Source organism: Podarcis raffonei, chromosome 6, assembly GCF_027172205.1.
Source record: "Podarcis raffonei isolate rPodRaf1 chromosome 6, rPodRaf1.pri, whole genome shotgun sequence".
NCBI classification, from domain to species: domain Eukaryota; kingdom Metazoa; phylum Chordata; class Lepidosauria; order Squamata; family Lacertidae; genus Podarcis; species Podarcis raffonei.
The window spans coordinates 8,307,723-8,329,319 of NC_070607.1; positions in this window are offsets into that span (position 1 = coordinate 8,307,723).

Below are 21,597 nucleotides of genomic sequence, written 5' to 3' on the forward strand. Positions count from 1 at the left end.
CAATTCAATCAAAAATGGTGCCAGACGGTTGCAAATGATCCTCTGAAAGGCTTGGGAATGGAAATAGAAGAAATCAGCCCTCGACAACTTAACCGGCAGAAAAAAAAATTTTTTTTTGAAAAAATCCCTAGTCCCGGAGTCACAATTTCATAAAAAATCTGACTTCCGGCAATTCATTCAAAAATGGTGCCAAACGGTTCCAAATGCTCCCCTGAAAGGTTTGGCGGTTGAAACAGAAGGCTTTTTATCACAGGAGAAGAAATCAGCCCTCAACAACTTAACCGGCAGAAAATGATTTTTTTGAAGAAATCCTAAGCCCCGGGGTCACAAATTCATAAAAAATCTGACTTTCGGCAATTCACTCAAAAATGGTGCCAGACGGTTGCAAAAGATCCTCTGAAAGGTTTGGAAATGGAAATAGAAGAAATCAGCCCTCGACAACTTAACCGGCAGAAAAAGATTTTTTTGAAAAAATCCTAAGCCCCGGGGTCACAATTTCATAAAAAATCTGACTTTCGGCAATTCATTCAAAAATGGTGCCAAACGGTTCCAAATTCTCCCTTGAAAGGTTTGGCGGTTGAAACAAAAGTCTTTTTATCAGAGGAGAAGAAATCAGCCCTCAACAACTTAACCGGCAGAAAAAGATTTTTTTGAAAAAATCCTAAGCCCCGGGGTCACAATTTCATAAAAAATCTGACTTTCGGCAATTCACTCAAAAATGGTGCCAGACGGTTGCAAATGATCCTCTGAAAGGTTTGGGAATGGAAATAGAAGAAATCAGCCCTCGACAACTTAACCGGCAGAAAAAGATTTTTTTTGAAAAAATCCTAAGCCCCGGGTTCACAATTTCATAAAAAATCTGACTTTCGGCAATTCATTCAAAAATGGTGCCAGACGGTTGCAAATGATCCTCTGAAAGGTTTGGCGGTTGAAACAGAAGGCTTTTCATCACAGGAAAAGAAATCAGCCCTCCACAACTTAACAGGCAGAAAAAGATTTTTTTGAAAAAATCCTAAGCCCCGGGGTCACAATTTCATAAAAAGTCTGACTTTCGGCAATTCATTCAAAAATGGTTCCAAATGTTTCCAAATGATCCCCGGCAAGGTTTGGCGGTTGAAACAGAAGGCTTTTTATCACAGGAAAAGAAATCAGCCCTCAACAACTTAACCGGCAAAAAAAGATTTTTTTGAAAAAATCCTAAGCCCCGGGATCACAATTTCATAAAAAATCTGACTTTCGGCAATTCACTCAACAATGGTGCCAGACGGTAACAAATGATCCTCTGAAAGGTTTGGTAATGGAAATAGAAGATATCAGCCCTCGACAACTTAACCGGCAGAAAAAGATTTTTTTGAAAAAATCCTAAGCCCCGGGGTCACAATTTCATAAAAAATCTGACTTTCGGCAATTCATTCAAAAATGGTGCCAAACGGTTCCAAATTCTCCCCTGAAGGGTTTGGCGGTTGAAACAGAAGGCTTTTTATCACAGGAAAAGAATTCAGCCCTCAACAACTTGACCGGCAGAAAAATATTTTTTTGAAAAAATCCTAAGCCCCGGGGTCACAATTTCATATAAAATCTGACTTTCGGAAATTCACTCAAAAATGGTGCCAGACGGTTGCAAATGATCCTCTGAAAGGTTTGGAAATGGCAATAGAAGAAATCAGCCCTCGACAACTTAACCGGCAGAAAAAGATTTTTTTGAAAAAATCCTAAGCCCCGGGGTCACAATTTCATAAAAAATCTGACTTTCAGCAATTCATTCAAAAATGGTGCCAAACGGTTGCAAGTGATCCTCTGAAAGGCTTGGGAATGGAAATAGAAGAAATCAGCCCTCGACAACTTAACCGGCAGAAAAAGATTTTTTTGAAAAAATCCCTAAGCCCCGGGGTCACAATTTCATAAAAAATCTGACTTTCGGCAATTCATTCAAAAATGGTGCCAAACGGTTCGAAATTCTCCCCTGAAAGGTTTGGCGGTTGAAACAAAAGTCTTTTTATCACAGGAAAAGAATTCAGCCCTCGACAACTTAACCGGCAGAAAAAGATTTTTTTGAAAAAATCCTAAGCCCCGGGGTCACAAATTCATAAAAAATCTGACTTTCGGCAATTCACTCAAAAATGGTGCCAGACGGTTGCAAGTGATCCTCTGAAAGGCTTGGGAATGGAAATAGAAGAAATCAGCCCTCGACAACTTAACCGGCAGAAAAAGATTTTTTTGAAAAAATCCCTAAGCCCCGGGGTCACAATTTCATAAAAAAACTGACTTTCGGCAATTCACTCAAAAATGGTGCCAGACGGTTGCAAATGATCCTCTGAAAGTTTTGGGAATGGAAATAGAAGAAATCAGCCCTCGACAACTTAACCGGCAGAAAAATATTTTTTTGAAAAAATCCTAAGCCCCTGGGTTACAATTTCATTAAAAATCTGACTTTCGGCAATTCATTCAAAAATGGTGCCAAACGGTTCCAAATTCTCCCCTGAAAGGTTTGGCGGTTGAAACAGAAGTCTTTTTATCACAGGACACGAAATCAGCCCTCGACAACTGAGCCGGCAGAAAAAGATTTTTTTGAAAAAATCCTAAGCCCCGGGGTCACAAATTCATAAAAAATCTGACTTTCGGCAATTCACCCAAAAATGGTGCCAGACGGTTGCAAATGATCCTCAGAAAGGTTTGGAAATGGAAATAGAAGAAATCAGCCCTCGACAACTTAGCCGGCAGAAAAAGATTTTTTTGAAAAAATCCTAAACCCCCGGGTCACAATTTCATAAAAAATCTGACTTTCGGCAATTCACTCAAAAATGGTGCCAGACGGTTGCAAATGATCCTCTGAAAGGTTTGGGAATGGAAAGAGAAGAAATCAGCCCTCGACAACTTAACCGGCAGAAAAAGATTTTTTTGAAAAAATCCTAAGCCCCGGGGTCACAATTTCATAAAAAATCTGACTTTCGGCAATTCATTCAAAAATGGTGCCAAACGGTTCCAAATGCTCCCCTGAAAGGTTTGGCGTTTGAAACAGAAGGCTTTTTATCACAGGAGAAGAAATCAGCCCTCAACAACTTAACCGGCAGAAAATGATTTTTTGAAAAAATCCTAAACCCCGGGGTCACAATTTCATAAAAAATCTGACTTTCGGCAATTCACTCAAAAATGGTGCCAGACGGTTGCAAATGATCCTCTGAACGGTTTGGGAATGGAAATAGAAGAAATCAGCCCTCGACAACTTAACCGGCAGAAAAATTTTTTTTAGAAAAAATCCTAAGCCCCGGGGTCACAATTTCATAAAAAATCTGACTTTCGGCAATTCATTCAAAAATGGTGCCAAACGGTTCCAAATGCTCCCCTGAAAGCTTTGGCGGTTGAAACATAAGGCTTTTTATCACAGGAGAAGAAATCAGCCCTCAACAACTTAACCGGCAGAAAATGATTTTTTTGAAGAAATCCTAAGCCCCGGGGTCACAATTTCATAAAAAGTCTGACTTTCGGCAATTCATTCAAAAATGGTGCCAAATGTTTCCAAATGATCCCCGGCAAGGTTTGGCGGTTGAAACAGAAGGCTTTTTATCACAGGAAAAGAAATCAGCCCTCAACAACTTAACCGGCAGAAAAAGATTTTTTTGAAAAAATCCTAAGCCCCGGGGTCACAAATTCTTAAAAAATCTGACTTTCGGCAATTCACTCAAAAATGGTGCCAGACGGTTGCAAATGATCCTCTGAAAGGTTTGCGAATGGAAATAGAAGAAATCAGCCCTCGACAACTTAACTGGCAGCAAAAGATTTTTTTGAAAAAATCCCTAAGCCTCAGGGTCAGAAATTCATAAAAAATCTGACTTTCGGCAATTCACTCAAAAATGGTGCCAAACGGTTCCAAATGCTGCCCTGAAAGGTTTGGCAGTCGAAACAGATGTCTTTTTATCACAGGACATGAAATCAGCCCTCGACAACTTAACCGGCAGAAAATTTTTTTTTTACAAAAATCCCTAAGACCCGAGGTCACAATTTCATAAAAAGTCTGACTTTCAGCAATTCACTCAAAAATGGTGCCAAACGGTTCCAAATGCTCCCCTGAAAGGTTTGGCGGTTGAAACAAAAGTCTTTTTATCACAGGAGAAGAAATCAGCCCTCAACAACTTAACCGGCAGAAAATGATTTTTTTGAAAAAATTCTAAGCCCCGGGGTCACAAATTCATAAAAAATCTGACTTTCGGCAATTCACTCAAAAATGGTGCCAGACGGTTGCAAATGATCCTCTGAAAGGTTTGGGAATGGAAAGAGAAGAAATCAGCCCTCTACAACTTAACCGGCAGAAAAAGATTTTTTTGAAAAAATCGTAAGCCCCGGGGTCACAATTTCATAAAAAATCTGACTTTCGGCAATTCACTCAAAAATGGTGCCAAATGTTTCGAAATGATCCCGGGCAAGGTTTGGCGGTTGAAACAGAAGGCTTTTTACCACAGGAAAAGAAATCAGCCCTCAACAACTTAACCGGCAGAAAATGATTTTTTTTGAAAAAATCCTAAGCCCCGGGGTCACAAATTCTTAAAAAATCTGACTTTCGGCAATTCACTCAAAAATGGTGCCAGACGGTTGCAAGTGATCCTCTGAAAGGCTTGGGAATGGAAATAGAAGAAATCAGCCCTTGACAACTTAACCGGCAGAAAAAGATTTTTTTGAAAAAATCCCTAAGCCCCGGGGTCACAATTTCATAAAAAAACTGACTTTCGGCAATTCATTCAAAAATGGTGCCAAACGGTTCGAAATTCTCCCCTGAAAGGTTTGGCGGTTGAAACAAAAGTCTTTTTATCACTGGAGAAGAAATCAGCCCTCAACAACTTAACCGGCAGAAAATGATTTTTTTGAAAAAATCCTAAGGCCCGGGGTCACAATTTCATAAAAAGTCTGACTTTCGGCAATTCACTCAAAAATGGTGCCAGACGGTTGCAAATGATCCTCTGAAAGTTTTGGGAATGGAAATAGAAGAAATCAGCCCTCGACAACTTAACCGGCAGAAAAATATTTTTTTGAAAAAATCCTAAGCCCCTGGGTTACAATTTCATTAAAAATCTGACTTTCGGCAATTCATTCAAAAATGGTGCCAAACGGTTCCAAATTCTCCCCTGAAAGGTTTGGCGGTTGAAACAGAAGTCTTTTTATCACAGGACACGAAATCAGCCCTCGACAACTGAGCCGGCAGAAAAAGATTTTTTTGAAAAAATCCTAAGCCCCGGGGTCACAAATTCATAAAAAATCTGACTTTCGGCAATTCTCCCAAAAATGGTGCCAGACGGTTGCAAATGATCCTCAGAAAGGTTTGGAAATGGAAATAGAAGAAATCAGCCCTCGACAACTTAGCCGGCAGAAAAAGATTTGTTTGAAAAAATCCTAAACCCCCGGGTCACAATTTCATAAAAAATCTGACTTTCGGCAATTCACTCAAAAATGGTGCCAGACGGTTGCAAATGATCCTCTGAAAGGTTTGGGAATGGAAAGAGAAGAAATCAGCCCTCGACAACTTAACCGGCAGAAAATGATTTTTTGAAAAAATCCTAAACCCCGGGGTCACAATTTCATAAAAAATCTGACTTTCGGCAATTCACTCAAAAATGGTGCCAGACGGTTGCAAATGATCCTCTGAAAGGTTTGGGAATGGAAATAGAAGAAATCAGCCCTCGACAACTTAACCGGCAGAAAATGATTTTTTTGAAAAAATCCTAAGCCCCGGGGTCACAATTTCATAAAAAATCTGACTTTCGGCAATTCATTCAAAAATGGTGCCAAACGGTTCCAAATGCTCCCCTGAAAGCTTTGGCGGTTGAAACATAAGGCTTTTTATCACAGGAGAAGAAATCAGCCCTCAACAACTTAACCGGCAGAAAATGATTTTTTTGAAGAAATCCTAAGCCCCGGGGTCACAATTTCATAAAAAGTCTGACTTTCGGCAATTCATTCAAAAATGGTGCCAAATGTTTCCAAATGATCCCCGGCAAGGTTTGCCGGTTGAAACAGAAGGCTTTTTATCACAGGAAAAGAAATCAGCCCTCAACAACTTAACCGGCAGAAAAAGATTTTTTTGAAAAAATCCTAAGCCCCGGGGTCACAAATTCATAAAAAATCTGACTTTCGGCAATTCACTCAAAAATGGTGCCAAACGGTTCCAAATGCTGCCCTGAAAGGTTTGGCGGTCGAAACAGATGTCTTTTTATCACAGGACACGAAATCAGCCCTCGACAACTTAACCGGCAGAAAATTTTTTTTTTACAAAAATCCCTAAGACCCGAGGTCACAATTTCATAAAAAGTCTGACTTTCGGCAATTCACTCAAAAATGGTGCCAAACGGTTGCAAATTCTCCCCTGAAAGGTTTCCCGGTTGAAACAGAAGGTTTTTTATCAAAGGAAAAGAAATCAGCCCTCAACAACTTAACCGGCAAAAAAAGATTTTTTTGAAAAAATCCCTAAGCCCCGGGGTCACAATTTCATAAAAAATCTGACTTTCGGCAATTCATTCAAAAATGGTGCCAAACGGTTCCAAATTCTCCCCTGAAAGGTTTGGCGGTTAAAACAGAAGTCTTTTTATCACAGGAGAGGAAATCAGCCCTCAACAACTTAACCGGCAGAAAATGATTTTTTTGAAAAAATCCTAAGCCCCGGGGTCACAATTTCATATAAAACCTGACTTTCGAAAATTCACTCAAAAATGGTGCCAGACGGTTGCAAATGATCCTCTGAAAGGTTTGGGAATGGAAATAGAAGAAATCAGCCCTCAACAACTTAACCGGCAGAAAAGGATTTTTTTGAAAAAATCCCAAGCCCCGGGGTCACAAATTCATAAAAAATCTGACTTTCGGCAATTCAATCAAAAATGGTGCCAGACGGTTGCAAATGATCCTCTGAAAGGCTTGGGAATGGAAATAGAAGAAATCAGCCCTCGACAACTTAACCGGCAGAAAAAAAATTTTTTTTTTGAAAAAATCCCTAGTCCCGGAGTCACAATTTCATAAAAAATCTGACTTTCGGCAATTCACTCAAAAATGGTGCCAAACGGTTCCAAATGCTGCCCTGAAAGCTTTGGCGGTTGAAACAGAAGGCTTTTTATCGCAGGAGAAGAAATCAGCCCTCAACAACTTAACCGAAAAAAAAAATTTTTTTGAAAAAATCCTAAGCCCCGGGGTCACAAATTCATAAAAAATCTGACTTTCGGCAATGCACTCAAAAATGGTGCCAGACGGTTGCAAATGATCCTCTGAAAGGTTTGGGAATGGAAAGAGAAGAAATCAGCCCTCTACAACTTAACCGGCAGAAAAAGATTTTTTTGAAAAAATCCTAACCCCCGGGGTCACAGTTTCATAAAAAATCTGACTTTCGGCAATTCATTCAAAAATGGTGCCAAACGGTTCCAAATGCTCCCCTGAAAGGTTTGGCGTTTCAAACAGAAGGCTTTTTATCACAGGAGAAGAAATCAGCCCTCAACAACTTAACCGGCAGAAAATGATTTTTTGAAAAAATCCTAAATCCCGGGGTCACAAATTCATAAAAAATCTGACTTTCGGCAATTCACTCAAAAATGGTGCCAGACGGTTGCAAATGATCCTCTGAAAGGTTTGGGAATGGAAATAGAAGAAATCAGCCCTCGACAACTTAACCGGCAGAAAAAGATTTTTTTGAAAAAATCCTAAGCCCCGGGGTCACAATTTCATAAAAAATCTGACTTTCGGCAATTCATTCAAAAATGGTGCCAAACGGTTCCAAATGCTCCCCTGAAAGCTTTGGCGGTTGAAACAGAAGGCTTTTTATCACAGGAGAAGAAATCAGCCCTCAACAACTTAACCGGCAGAAAATGATTTTTTTGAAGAAATCCTAAGCCCCGGGGTCACAAATTCATAAAAAATCTGACTTTCGGCAATTCACTCAAAAATGGTGCCAGACGGTTGCAAAAGATCCTCTGAAAGGTTTGGAAATGGAAATAGAAGAAATCAGCCCTCGACAACTTAACCGGCAGAAAAAGATTTTTTTGAAAAAATCCTAAGCCCCGGGGTCACAATTTCATAAAAAATCTGACTTTCGGCAATTCATTCAAAAATGGTGCCAAACGGTTCCAAATTCTCCCTTGAAAGGTTTGGCGGTTGAAACAAAAGTCTTTTTATCAGAGGAGAAGAAATCAGCCCTCAACAACTTAACCGGCAGAAAAAGATTTTTTTGAAAAAATCCTAAGCCCCGGGGTCACAATTTCATAAAAAATCTGACTTTCGGCAATTCACTCAAAAATGGTGCCAGACGGTTGCAAATGATCCTCTGAAAGGTTTGGGAATGGAAATAGAAGAAATCAGCCCTCGACAACTTAACCGGCAGAAAAAGATTTTTTTTGAAAAAATCCTAAGCCCCGGGTTCACAATTTCATAAAAAATCTGACTTTCGGCAATTCATTCAAAAATGGTGCCATACGGTTCCAAATTCTCCCCTGAAATGTTTGGCGGTTGAAACAGAAGGTTTTTTATCAAAGGAAAAGAAATCAGCCCTCAACAACTTAACCGGCAAAAAAAGATTTTTTTGAAAAAATCCTAAGCCCCGGGGTCACAATTTCATAAAAAATCTGACTTTCGGCAATTCACTCAAAAATGGTGCCAGACGGTTGCAAATGATCCTCTGAAAGGTTTGGCGGTTGAAACAGAAGGCTTTTCATCACAGGAAAAGAAATCAGCCCTCCCCAACTTAACAGGCAGAAAAAGATTTTTTTGAAAAAATCCTAAGCCCCGGGGTCACAATTTCATAAAAAGTCTGACTTTCGGCAATTCATTCAAAAATGGTTCCAAATGTTTCCAAATGATCCCCGGCAAGGTTTGGCGGTTGAAACAGAAGGCTTTTTATCACAGGAAAAGAAATCAGCCCTCAACAACTTAACCGGCAAAAAAAGATTTTTTTGAAAAAATCCTAAGCCCCGGGATCACAATTTCATAAAAAATCTGACTTTCGGCAATTCACTCAACAATGGTGCCAGACGGTAACAAATGATCCTCTGAAAGGTTTGGTAATGGAAATAGAAGATATCAGCCCTCGACAACTTAACCGGCAGAAAAAGATTTTTTTGAAAAAATCCTAAGCCCCGGGGTCACAATTTCATAAAAAATCTGACTTTCGGCAATTCATTCAAAAATGGTGCCAAACGGTTCCAAATTCTCCCCTGAAAGGTTTGGCGGTTGAAACAGAAGGCTTTTTATCACAGGAAAAGAATTCAGCCCTCAACAACTTGACCGGCAGAAAAATATTTTTTTGAAAAAATCCTAAGCCCCGGGGTCACAATTTCATATAAAATCTGACTTTCGGAAATTCACTCAAAAATGGTGCCAGACGGTTGCAAATGATCCTCTGAAAGGTTTGGAAATGGCAATAGAAGAAATCAGCCCTCGACAACTTAACCGGCAGAAAAAGATTTTTTTGAAAAAATCCTAAGCCCCGGGGTCACAATTTCATAAAAAATCTGACTTTCAGCAATTCATTCAAAAATGGTGCCAAACGGTTGCAAGTGATCCTCTGAAAGGCTTGGGAATGGAAATAGAAGAAATCAGCCCTCGACAACTTAACCGGCAGAAAAAGATTTTTTTGAAAAAATCCCTAAGCCCCGGGGTCACAATTTCATAAAAAATCTGACTTTCGGCAATTCATTCAAAAATGGTGCCAAACGGTTCGAAATTCTCCCCTGAAAGGTTTGGCGGTTGAAACAAAAGTCTTTTTATCACAGGAAAAGAATTCAGCCCTCGACAACTTAACCGGCAGAAAAAGATTTTTTTGAAAAAATCCTAAGCCCCGGGGTCACAAATTCATAAAAAATCTGACTTTCGGCAATTCACTCAAAAATGGTGCCAGACGGTTGCAAGTGATCCTCTGAAAGGCTTGGGAATGGAAATAGAAGAAATCAGCCCTTGACAACTTAACCGGCAGAAAAAGATTTTTTTGAAAAAATCCCTAAGCCCCGGGGTCACAATTTCATAAAAAAACTGACTTTCGGCAATTCATTCAAAAATGGTGCCAAACGGTTCGAAATTCTCCCCTGAAAGGTTTGGCGGTTGAAACAAAAGTCTTTTTATCACTGGAGAAGAAATCAGCCCTCAACAACTTAACCGGCAGAAAATGATTTTTTTGAAAAAATCCTAAGGCCCGGGGTCACAATTTCATAAAAAGTCTGACTTTCGGCAATTCACTCAAAAATGGTGCCAGACGGTTGCAAATGATCCTCTGAAAGTTTTGGGAATGGAAATAGAAGAAATCAGCCCTCGACAACTTAACCGGCAGAAAAATATTTTTTTGAAAAAATCCTAAGCCCCTGGGTTACAATTTCATTAAAAATCTGACTTTCGGCAATTCATTCAAAAATGGTGCCAAACGGTTCCAAATTCTCCCCTGAAAGGTTTGGCGGTTGAAACAGAAGTCTTTTTATCACAGGACACGAAATCAGCCCTCGACAACTGAGCCGGCAGAAAAAGATTTTTTTGAAAAAATCCTAAGCCCCGGGGTCACAAATTCATAAAAAATCTGACTTTCGGCAATTCACCCAAAAATGGTGCCAGACGGTTGCAAATGATCCTCAGAAAGGTTTGGAAATGGAAATAGAAGAAATCAGCCCTCGACAACTTAGCCGGCAGAAAAAGATTTTTTTGAAAAAATCCTAAACCCCCGGGTCACAATTTCATAAAAAATCTGACTTTCGGCAATTCACTCAAAAATGGTGCCAGACGGTTGCAAATGATCCTCTGAAAGGTTTGGGAATGGAAAGAGAAGAAATCAGCCCTCGACAACTTAACCGGCAGAAAAAGATTTTTTTGAAAAAATCCTAAGCCCCGGGGTCACAATTTCATAAAAAATCTGACTTTCGGCAATTCATTCAAAAATGGTGCCAAACGGTTCCAAATGCTCCCCTGAAAGGTTTGGCGTTTGAAACAGAAGGCTTTTTATCACAGGAGAAGAAATCAGCCCTCAACAACTTAACCGGCAGAAAATGATTTTTTGAAAAAATCCTAAACCCCGGGGTCACAATTTCATAAAAAATCTGACTTTCGGCAATTCACTCAAAAATGGTGCCAGACGGTTGCAAATGATCCTCTGAAAGGTTTGGGAATGGAAATAGAAGAAATCAGCCCTCGACAACTTAACCGGCAGAAAAAGATTTTTTTGAAAAAATCCTAAGCCCCGGGGTCACAATTTCATAAAAAATCTGACTTTCGGCAATTCATTCAAAAATGGTGCCAAACGGTTCCAAATGCTCCCCTGAAAGCTTTGGCGGTTGAAACATAAGGCTTTTTATCACAGGAGAAGAAATCAGCCCTCAACAACTTAACCGGCAGAAAATGATTTTTTTGAAGAAATCCTAAGCCCCGGGGTCACAATTTCATAAAAAGTCTGACTTTCGGCAATTCATTCAAAAATGGTGCCAAATGTTTCCAAATGATCCCCGGCAAGGTTTGGCGGTTGAAACAGAAGGCTTTTTATCACAGGAAAAGAAATCAGCCCTCAACAACTTAACCGGCAGAAAAAGATTTTTTTGAAAAAATCCTAAGCCCCGGGGTCACAAATTCTTAAAAACTCTGACTTTCGGCAATTCACTCAAAAATGGTGCCAGACGGTTGCAAATGATCCTCTGAAAGGTTTGCGAATGGAAATAGAAGAAATCAGCCCTCGACAACTTAACTGGCAGCAAAAGATTTTTTTGAAAAAATCCCTAAGCCTCAGGGTCAGAAATTCATAAAAAATCTGACTTTCGGCAATTCACTCAAAAATGGTGCCAAACGGTTCCAAATGCTGCCCTGAAAGGTTTGGCGGTCGAAACAGATGTCTTTTTATCACAGGACACGAAATCAGCCCTCGACAACTTAACCGGCAGAAATTTTTTTTTTTACAAAAATCCCTAAGACCCGAGGTCACAATTTCATAAAAAGTCTGACTTTCGTCAATTCACTCAAAAATGGTGCCAAACGGTTGCAAATTCTCCCCTGAAAGGTTTCCCGGTTGAAACAGAAGGTTTTTTATCAAAGGAAAAGAAATCAGCCCTCAACAACTTAACCGGCAAAAAAAGATTTTTTTGAAAAAATCCCTAAGCCCCGGGGTCACAATTTCATAAAAAATCTGACTTTCGGCAATTCATTCAAAAATGGTGCCAAACGGTTCCAAATTCTGCCCTGAAAGGTTTGGCGGTTGAAACAGAAGTCTTTTTATCACAGGAGAGGAAATCAGCCCTCAACAACTTAACCGGCAGAAAATGATTTTTTTGAAAAAATCCCAAGCCCCAGAGTCACAAATTCATAAAAAATCTGACTTTCGGCAATTCAATCAAAAATGGTGCCAGACGGTTGCAAATGATCCTCTGAAAGGCTTGGGAATGGAAATAGAAGAAATCAGCCCTCGACAACTTAACCGGCAGAAAAAAAATTTTTTTTTTGAAAAAATCCCTAGTCCCGGAGTCACAATTTCATAAAAAATCTGACTTTCGGCAATTCACTCAAAAATGGTGCCAAACGGTTGCAAATGCTGCCCTGAAAGCTTTGGCGGTTGAAACAGAAGGCTTTTTATCACAGGAGAAGAAATCAGCCCTCAACAACTTAACCGAAAAAAAAATTTTTTTTGAAAAAATCCTAAGCCCCGGGGTCACAAATTCATAAAAAATCTGACTTTCGGCAATGCACTCAAAAATGGTGCCAGACGGTTGCAAATGATCCTCTGAAAGGTTTGGGAATGGAAAGAGAAGAAATCAGCCCTCTACAACTTAACCGGCAGAAAAAGATTTTTTTGAAAAAATCCTAAGCCCCGGGGTCACAGTTTCATAAAAAATCTGACTTTCGGCAATTCATTCAAAAATGGTGCCAAACGGTTCCAAATGCTCCCCTGAAAGGTTTGGCGTTTCAAACAGAAGGCTTTTTATCACAGGAGAAGAAATCAGCCCTCAACAACTTAACCGGCAGGAAATGATTTTTTGAAAAAATCCTAAATCCCGGGGTCACAAATTCATAAAAAATCTGACTTTCGGCAATTCACTCAAAAATGGTGCCAGACGGTTGCAAATGATCCTCTGAAAGGTTTGGGAATGGAAATAGAAGAAATCAGCCCTCGACAACTTAACCGGCAGAAAAAGATTTTTTTGAAAAAATCCTAAGCCCCGGGGTCACAATTTCATAAAAAATCTGACTTTCGGCAATTCATTCAAAAATGGTGCCAAACGGTTCCAAATGCTCCCCTGAAAGCTTTGGCGGTTGAAACAGAAGGCTTTTTATCACAGGAGAAGAAATCAGCCCTCAACAACTTAACCGGCAGAAAATGATTTTTTTGAAGAAATCCTAAGCCCCGGGGTCACAAATTCATAAAAAATCTGACTTTCGGCAATTCACTCAAAAATGGTGCCAGACGGTTGCAAAAGATCCTCTGAAAGGTTTGGAAATGGAAATAGAAGAAATCAGCCCTCGACAACTTAACCGGCAGAAAAAGATTTTTTTGAAAAAATCCTAAGCCCCGGGGTCACAATTTCATAAAAAATCTGACTTTCGGCAATTCATTCAAAAATGGTGCCATACGGTTCCAAATTCTCCCCTGAAATGTTTGGCGGTTGAAACAGAAGGTTTTTTATCAAAGGAAAAGAAATCAGCCCTCAACAACTTAACCGGCAAAAAAAGATTTTTTTGAAAAAATCCTAAGCCCCGGGGTCACAATTTCATAAAAAATCTGACTTTCGGCAATTCACTCAAAAATGGTGCCAGACGGTTGCAAATGATCCTCTGAAAGGTTTGGCGGTTGAAACAGAAGGCTTTTCATCACAGGAAAAGAAATCAGCCCTCCCCAACTTAACAGGCAGAAAAAGATTTTTTTGAAAAAATCCTAAGCCCCGGGGTCACAATTTCATAAAAAGTCTGACTTTCGGCAATTCATTCAAAAATGGTTCCAAATGTTTCCAAATGATCCCCGGCAAGGTTTGGCGGTTGAAACAGAAGGCTTTTTATCACAGGAAAAGAAATCAGCCCTCAACAACTTAACCGGCAAAAAAAGATTTTTTTGAAAAAATCCTAAGCCTCGGGATCACAATTTCATAAAAAATCTGACTTTCGGCAATTCACTCAACAATGGTGCCAGACGGTAACAAATGATCCTCTGAAAGGTTTGGTAATGGAAATAGAAGATATCAGCCCTCGACAACTTAACCGGCAGAAAAAGATTTTTTTGAAAAAATCCTAAGCCCCGGGGTCACAATTTCATAAAAAATCTGACTTTCGGCAATTCATTCAAAAATGGTGCCAAACGGTTCCAAATTCTCCCCTGAAGGGTTTGGCGGTTGAAACAGAAGGCTTTTTATCACAGGAAAAGAATTCAGCCCTCAACAACTTGACCGGCAGAAAAATATTTTTTTGAAAAAATCCTAAGCCCCGGGGTCACAATTTCATATAAAATCTGACTTTCGGAAATTCACTCAAAAATGGTGCCAGACGGTTGCAAATGATCCTCTGAAAGGTTTGGAAATGGCAATAGAAGAAATCAGCCCTCGACAACTTAACCGGCAGAAAAAGATTTTTTTGAAAAAATCCTAAGCCCCGGGGTCACAATTTCATAAAAAATCTGACTTTCAGCAATTCATTCAAAAATGGTGCCAAACGGTTCCAAATGCTCCCCTGAAAGGTTTGGCGTTTGAAACAGAAGGCTTTTTACCACAGGAGAAGAAATCAGCCCTCAACAACTTAACCGGCAGAAAATGATTTTTTTGAAAAAATCCTAAGCCCCGGGGTCACAATTTCATAAAAAATCTGACTTTCGGCAATTCACTCAAAAATGGTGCCAGACGGTTGCAAATGATCCTCTGAAAGGTTTGGCGGTTGAAACAGAAGGCTTTTTATCACAGGAAAAGAAATCAGCCCTCACCAACTTAACAGGCAGAAAAAGATTTTTTTGAAAAAATCCTAAGCCCCGGGGTCACAATTTCATAAAAAATCTGACTTTCGGCAATTCATTCAAAAATGGTGCCAAACGGTTCCAAATTCTCCCCTGAAGGGTTTGGCGGTTGAAACAGAAGGCTTTTTATCACAGGAAAAGAATTCAGCCCTCAACAACTTGACCGGCAGAAAAATATTTTTTTGAAAAAATCCTAAGCCCCGGGGTCACAATTTCATATAAAATCTGACTTTCGGAAATTCACTCAAAAATGGTGCCAGACGGTTGCAAATGATCCTCTGAAAGGTTTGGAAATGGCAATAGAAGAAATCAGCCCTCGACAACTTAACCGGCAGAAAAAGATTTTTTTGAAAAAATCCTAAGCCCCGGGGTCACAATTTCATAAAAAATCTGACTTTCAGCAATTCATTCAAAAATGGTGCCAAACGGTTCCAAATGCTCCCCTGAAAGGTTTGGCGTTTGAAACAGAAGGCTTTTTACCACAGGAGAAGAAATCAGCCCTCAACAACTTAACCGGCAGAAAATGATTTTTTTGAAAAAATCCTAAGCCCCGGGGTCACAATTTCATAAAAAATCTGACTTTCGGCAATTCACTCAAAAATGGTGCCAGACGGTTGCAAATGATCCTCTGAAAGGTTTGGCGGTTGAAACAGAAGGCTTTTTATCACAGGAAAAGAAATCAGCCCTCACCAACTTAACAGGCAGAAAAAGATTTTTTTGAAAAAATCCTAAACCCCGGGGTCACAATTTCATAAAAAGTCTGACTTTCGGCAATTCATTCAAAAATGGTGCCAAATGTTTCCAAATGATCCCCGGCAAGGTTTGGCGGTTGAAACAGAAGGCTTTTTATCACAGGAAAAGAAATCAGCCCTCAACAACTTAACCGGCAGAAAAAGATTTTTTTGAAAAAATCCTAAGCCCCGGGGACACAATTTCATAAAAAATCTGACTTTCGGCAATTCACTCAAAAATGGTGCCAGACGGTTGCAAATGATCCTCTGAAAGGTTTGGGAATGGAAATAGAAGAAATCAGCCCTCGACAACTTAACTGGCAGCAAAAGAATTTTTTGAAAAAATCCCTAAGCCTCAGGGTCAGAAATTCATAAAAAATCTGACTTTCGGCAATTCACTCAAAAATGGTGCCAAACGGTTCCAAATGCTGCCCTGAAAGGTTTGGCGGTCGAAACAGATGTCTTTTTATCACAGGACACGAAATCAGCCCTCGACAACTTAACCGGCAGAAATTTTTTTTAAAAAAAAAATCCCTAAGACCCGAGGTCACAATTTCATAAAAAGTCTGACTTTTGGCAATTCACTCAAAAATGGTGCTAAACGGTTGCAAATTCTACCCTGAAAGGTTTCCCGGTTGAAACAGAAGTTTTTTATCAAAGGAAAAGAAATCAGCCCTCAACAACTTAACCGGCAAAAAAAGATTTTTTTGAAAAAATCCCTAAGCCTCGGGGTCACAATTTCATAAAAAATCTGACTTTCGGCAATTCATTCAAAAATGGTGCCAAACGGTTCCAAATTCTCCCCTGAAAGGTTTGGCGGTTGAAACAGAAGTCTTTTTATCACAGGAGAGGAAATCAGCCCTCAACAACTTAACCGGCAGAAAATGATTTTTTTGAAAAAATCCTAAGCCCCGGGGTCACAATTTCATATAAAACCTGACTTTCGAAAATTCACTCAAAAATGGTGCCAGACGGTTGCAAATGATCCTCTGAAAGGTTTGGGAATGGAAATAGAAGAAATCAGCCCTCGACAACTTAACCGGCAGAAAAGGATTTTTTTGAAAAAATCCCAAGCCCCGGGGTCACAAATTCATAAAAAATCTGACTTTCGGCAATTCAATCAAAAATGGTGCCAGACGGTTGCAAATGATCCTCTGAAAGGCTTGGGAATGGAAATAGAAGAAATCAGCCCTCGACAACTTAACCGGCAGAAAAAAATTTTTTTTTTGAAAAAATACCTAAGCCCCGGGGTCACAATTTCATAAAAAATCTGACTTTTGGCAATTCACTCAAAAATGGTGCCAAACGGTTCCAAATGCTGCCCTGAAAGCTTTGGCGGTTGAAACAGAAGGCTTTTTATCACAGGAGAAGAAATCAGCCCTCAACAACTTAACCGGCAGAAAAAGATTTTTTTGAAAAAATCGTAAGCCCCGGGGTCACAAATTCATAAAAAATCTGACTTTCGGCAATGCACTCAAAAATGGTGCCAGACGGTTGCAAATGATCCTCTGAAAGGTTTGGGAATGGAAAGAGAAGAAATCAGCCCTCGACAACTTAACCGGCAGAAAAAGATTTTTTGAAAAAATACTAAACCCCGGAGTCACAAATTCATAAAAAATCTGACTTTCGGCAATTCACTCAAAAATGGTGCCAGACGGTTGCAAATGATCCTCTGAAAGGTTTGGAAATGGAAATAGAAGAAATCAGCCCTCGACAACTTAACCGGCAGAAAAAGATTTTTTTTGAAAAAATCCTAAACCCCGGAGTCACAAATTCATAAAAAATCTGACTTTCGGCAATTCATTCAAAAATGGTGCCATACGGTTGCAAATTCTCCCCTGAAATGTTTGGCGGTTGAAACAGAAGGTTTTTTATCAAAGGAAAAGAAATCAGCCCTCAACAACTTAACCGGCAAAAAAAAGATTTTTTTGAAAAAATCCTAAGCCCCGGGGTCACAATTTCATAAAAAATCTGACTTTCGGCAATTCACTCAAAAATGGTGCCAAATGTTTCGAAATGATCCCCGGCAAGGTTTGGCGGTTGAAACAGAAGGCTTTTTACCACAGGAAAAGAAATCAGCCCTCAACAACTTAACCGGCAGAAAAAGATTTTTTTTGAAAAAATCCTAAGCCCCGGGGTCACAAATTCTTAAAAAATCTGACTTTCGGCAATTCACTCAAAAATGGTGCCAGACGGTTGCAAATGATCCTCTGAAAGGTTTGGGAATGGAAATAGAAGAAATCAGCCCTCGACAACTTAACCGGCAGCAAAAGATTTTTTTGAAAAAATCCCTAAGCCTCAGGGTCAGAAATTCATAAAAAATCTGACTTTCGGCAATTCACTCAAAAATGGTGCCAAACGGTTCCAAATGCTGCCCTGAAAGGTTTGGCGGTCGAAACAGAAGGCTTTTTATCACAGGAGAAGAAATCAGCCCTCAACAACTTAACCGGCAGAAAAAGTTTTTTTTGAAAAAATCCTAAGCCCCGGGGTCACAAATTCATATAAAATCAGACTTTCGGCAATGCACTCAAAAATGGTGCCAGACGGTTGCAAATGATCCTCTGAAAGGTTTGGGAATGGAAATAGAAGAAATCAGCCCTCGACAACTTAACCGGCAGAAAAAGATTTTTTTGAAAAAATCCTAAGCCCCGGGGTCACAAATTCATAAAAAATCTGACTTTCGGCAATTCACTCAAAAATGGTGCCACACGGTTGCAAGTGATCCTCTGAAAGGCTTGGGAATGGAAATAGAAGAAATCAGCCCTCGACAACTTAACCGGCAGAAAATGATTTTTTTGAAAAAATCCCTAAGCCCCGGGGTCACAATTTCATAAAAAATCTGACTTTCGGCAATTCATTCAAAAATGGTGCCAAATGGTTCGAAATTCTCCCCTGAAAGGTTTGGCGGTTGAAACAAAAGTCTTTTTATCACAGGAAAAGAATTCAGCCCTCGACAACTTAACCGGCAGAAAAAGATTTTTTTGAAAAAATCCTAAGCCCCGGGGTCACAAATTCATAAAAAATCTGACTTTCGGCAATTCACTCAAAAATGGTGCCAGACGGTTGCAAGTGATCCTCTGAAAGGCTTGGGAATGGAAATAGAAGAAATCAGCCCTCGACAACTTAACCGGCAGAAAAAGATTTTTTTGAAAAAATCCCTAAGCCCCGGGGTCACAATTTCATAAAAAATCTGACTTTTGGCAATTCACTCAAAAATGGTGCCAAACGGTTCCAAATGCTGCCCTGAAAGCTTTGGCGGTTGAAACAGAAGGCTTTTTATCACAGGAGAAGAAATCAGCCCTCAACAACTTAACCGGCAGAAAAAGATTTTTTTGAAAAAATCCTAAGCCCCGGGGTCACAAATTCATAAAAAATCTGACTTTCGGCAATGCACTCAAAAATGGTGCCAGACGGTTGCAAATGATCCTCTGAAAGGTTTGGGAATGGAAAGAGAAGAAATCAGCCCTCGACAACTTAACCGGCAGAAAAAGATTTTTTTGAAAAAATCCTAAGCCCCGGGGTCACAATTTCATAAAAAATCTGACTTTCGGCAATTCATTCAAAAATGGTGCCATAAGGTTGCAAATTCTCCCCTGAAATGTTTGGCGGTTGAAACAGAAGGTTTTTTATCAAAGGAAAAGAAATCAGCGCTCAACAACTTAACCGGCAAAAAAAAGATTTTTTTGAAAAAATCCTAAGCCCCGGGGTCACAATTTCATAAAAAATCTGACTTTCGGCAATTCACTCAAAAATGGTGCCAAATGTTTCGAAATGATCCCCGGCAAGGTTTGGCGGTTGAAACAGAAGGCTTTTTACCACAGGAAAAGAAATCAGCCCTCAACAACTTAACCGGCAGAAAAAGATTTTTTTTGAAAAAATCCTAAGCCCCGGGGTCACAAATTCTTAAAAAATCTGACTTTCGGCAATTCACTCAAAAATGGTGCCAGACGGTTGCAAATGATCCTCTGAAAGGTTTGGGAATGGAAATAGAAGAAATCAGCCCTCGACAACTTAACCGGCAGCAAAAGATTTTTTTGAAAAAATCCCTAAGCCTCAGGGTCAGAAATTCATAAAAAATCTGACTTTCGGCAATTCACTCAAAAATGGTGCCAAACGGTTCCAAATGCTGCCCTGAAAGGTTTGGCGGTCGAAACAGAAGGCTTTTTATCACAGGAGAAGAAATCAGCCCTCAACAACTTAACCGGCAGAAAAAGATTTTTTTGAAAAAATCCCTAAGCCCCGGGGTCACAAATTCATAAAAAATCTGACTTTCGGCAATTCACTCAAAAATGGTGCCACACGGTTGCAAGTGATCCTCTGAAAGGCTTGGGAATGGAAATAGAAGAAATCAGCCCTCGACAACTTAACCGGCAGAAAATGATTTTTTTGAAAAAATCCCTAAGCCCCGGGGTCACAATTTCATAAAAAATCTGACTTTCGGCAATTCATTCAAAAATGGTGCCAAATGGTTCGAAATTCTCCCCTGAAAGGTTTGGCGGTTGAAACAAAAGTCTTTTTATCACAGGAAAAGAATTCAGCCCTCGACAACTTAACCGGCAGAAAAAGATTTTTTTGAAAAAATCCTAAGCCCCGGGGTCACAAATTCATAAAAAATCTGACTTTCGGCAATTCACTCAAAAATGGTGCCAGACGGTTGCAAGTGATCCTCTGAAAGGCTTGGGAATGGAAATAGAAGAAATCAGCCCTCGACAACTTAACCGGCAGAAAAAGATTTTTTTGAAAAAATCCCTAAGCCCCGGGGTCACAATTTCATAAAAAATCTGACTTTCGGCAATTCATTCAAAAATGGTGCCAAACGGTTCGAAATTCTCCCCTGAAAGGTTTGGCGGTTGAAACAACAGTCTTTTTATCACTGGAGAAGAAATCAGCCCTCAACAACTTAACCGGCAGAAAATGATTTTTTTGAAAAAATCCTAAGGCCCGGGGTCACAATTTCATAAAAAGTCTGACTTTCGGCAATTCACTCAAAAATGGTGCCAGACGGTTGCAAATGATCCTCTGAAAGTTTTGGGAATGGAAATAGAAGAAATCAGCCCTCGACAACTTAACCGGGAGAAAAATATTTTTTTGAAAAAATCCTAAGCCCCTGGGTTACAATTTCATTAAAAATCTGACTTTCGGCAATTCATTCAAAAATGGTGCCAAACGGTTCCAAATTCTCCCCTGAAAGGTTTGGCGGTTGAAACAGAAGTCTTTTTATCACAGGACACGAAATCAGCCCTCGACAACTGAGCCGGCAGAAAAAGATTTTTTTGAAAAAATCCTAAGCCCCGGGGTCACAAATTCATAAAAAATCTGACTTTCGGCAATTCACCCAAAAATGGTGCCAGACGGTTGCAAATGATCCTCAGAAAGGTTTGGAAATGGAAATAGAAGAAATCAGCCCTCGACAACTTAGCCGGCAGAAAAAGATTTTTTTGAAAAAATCCTAAACCCCCGGGTCACAATTTCATAAAAAATCTGACTTTCGGCAATTCACTCAAAAATGGTGCCAGACGGTTGCAAATGATCCTCTGAAAGGTTTGGGAATGGAAAGAGAAGAAATCAGCCCTCTACAACTTAACCGGCAGAAAAAGATTTTTTTGAAAAAATCCTAAGCCCCGGGGTCACAATTTCATAAAAAATCTGACTTTCGGCAATTCATTCAAAAATGGTGCCAAACGGTTCCAAATGCTCCCCTGAAAGGTTTGGCGTTTGAAACAGAAGGCTTTTTATCACAGGAGAAGAAATCAGCCCTCAACAACTTAACCGGCAGAAAATGATTTTTTGAAAAAATCCTAAACCCCGGGGTCACAATTTCATAAAAAATCTGACTTTCGGCAATTCACTCAAAAATGGTGCCAGACGGTTGCAAATGATCCTCTGAAAGGTTTGGGAATGGAAATAGAAGAAATCAGCCCTCGACAACTTAACCGGCAGAAAAAGATTTTT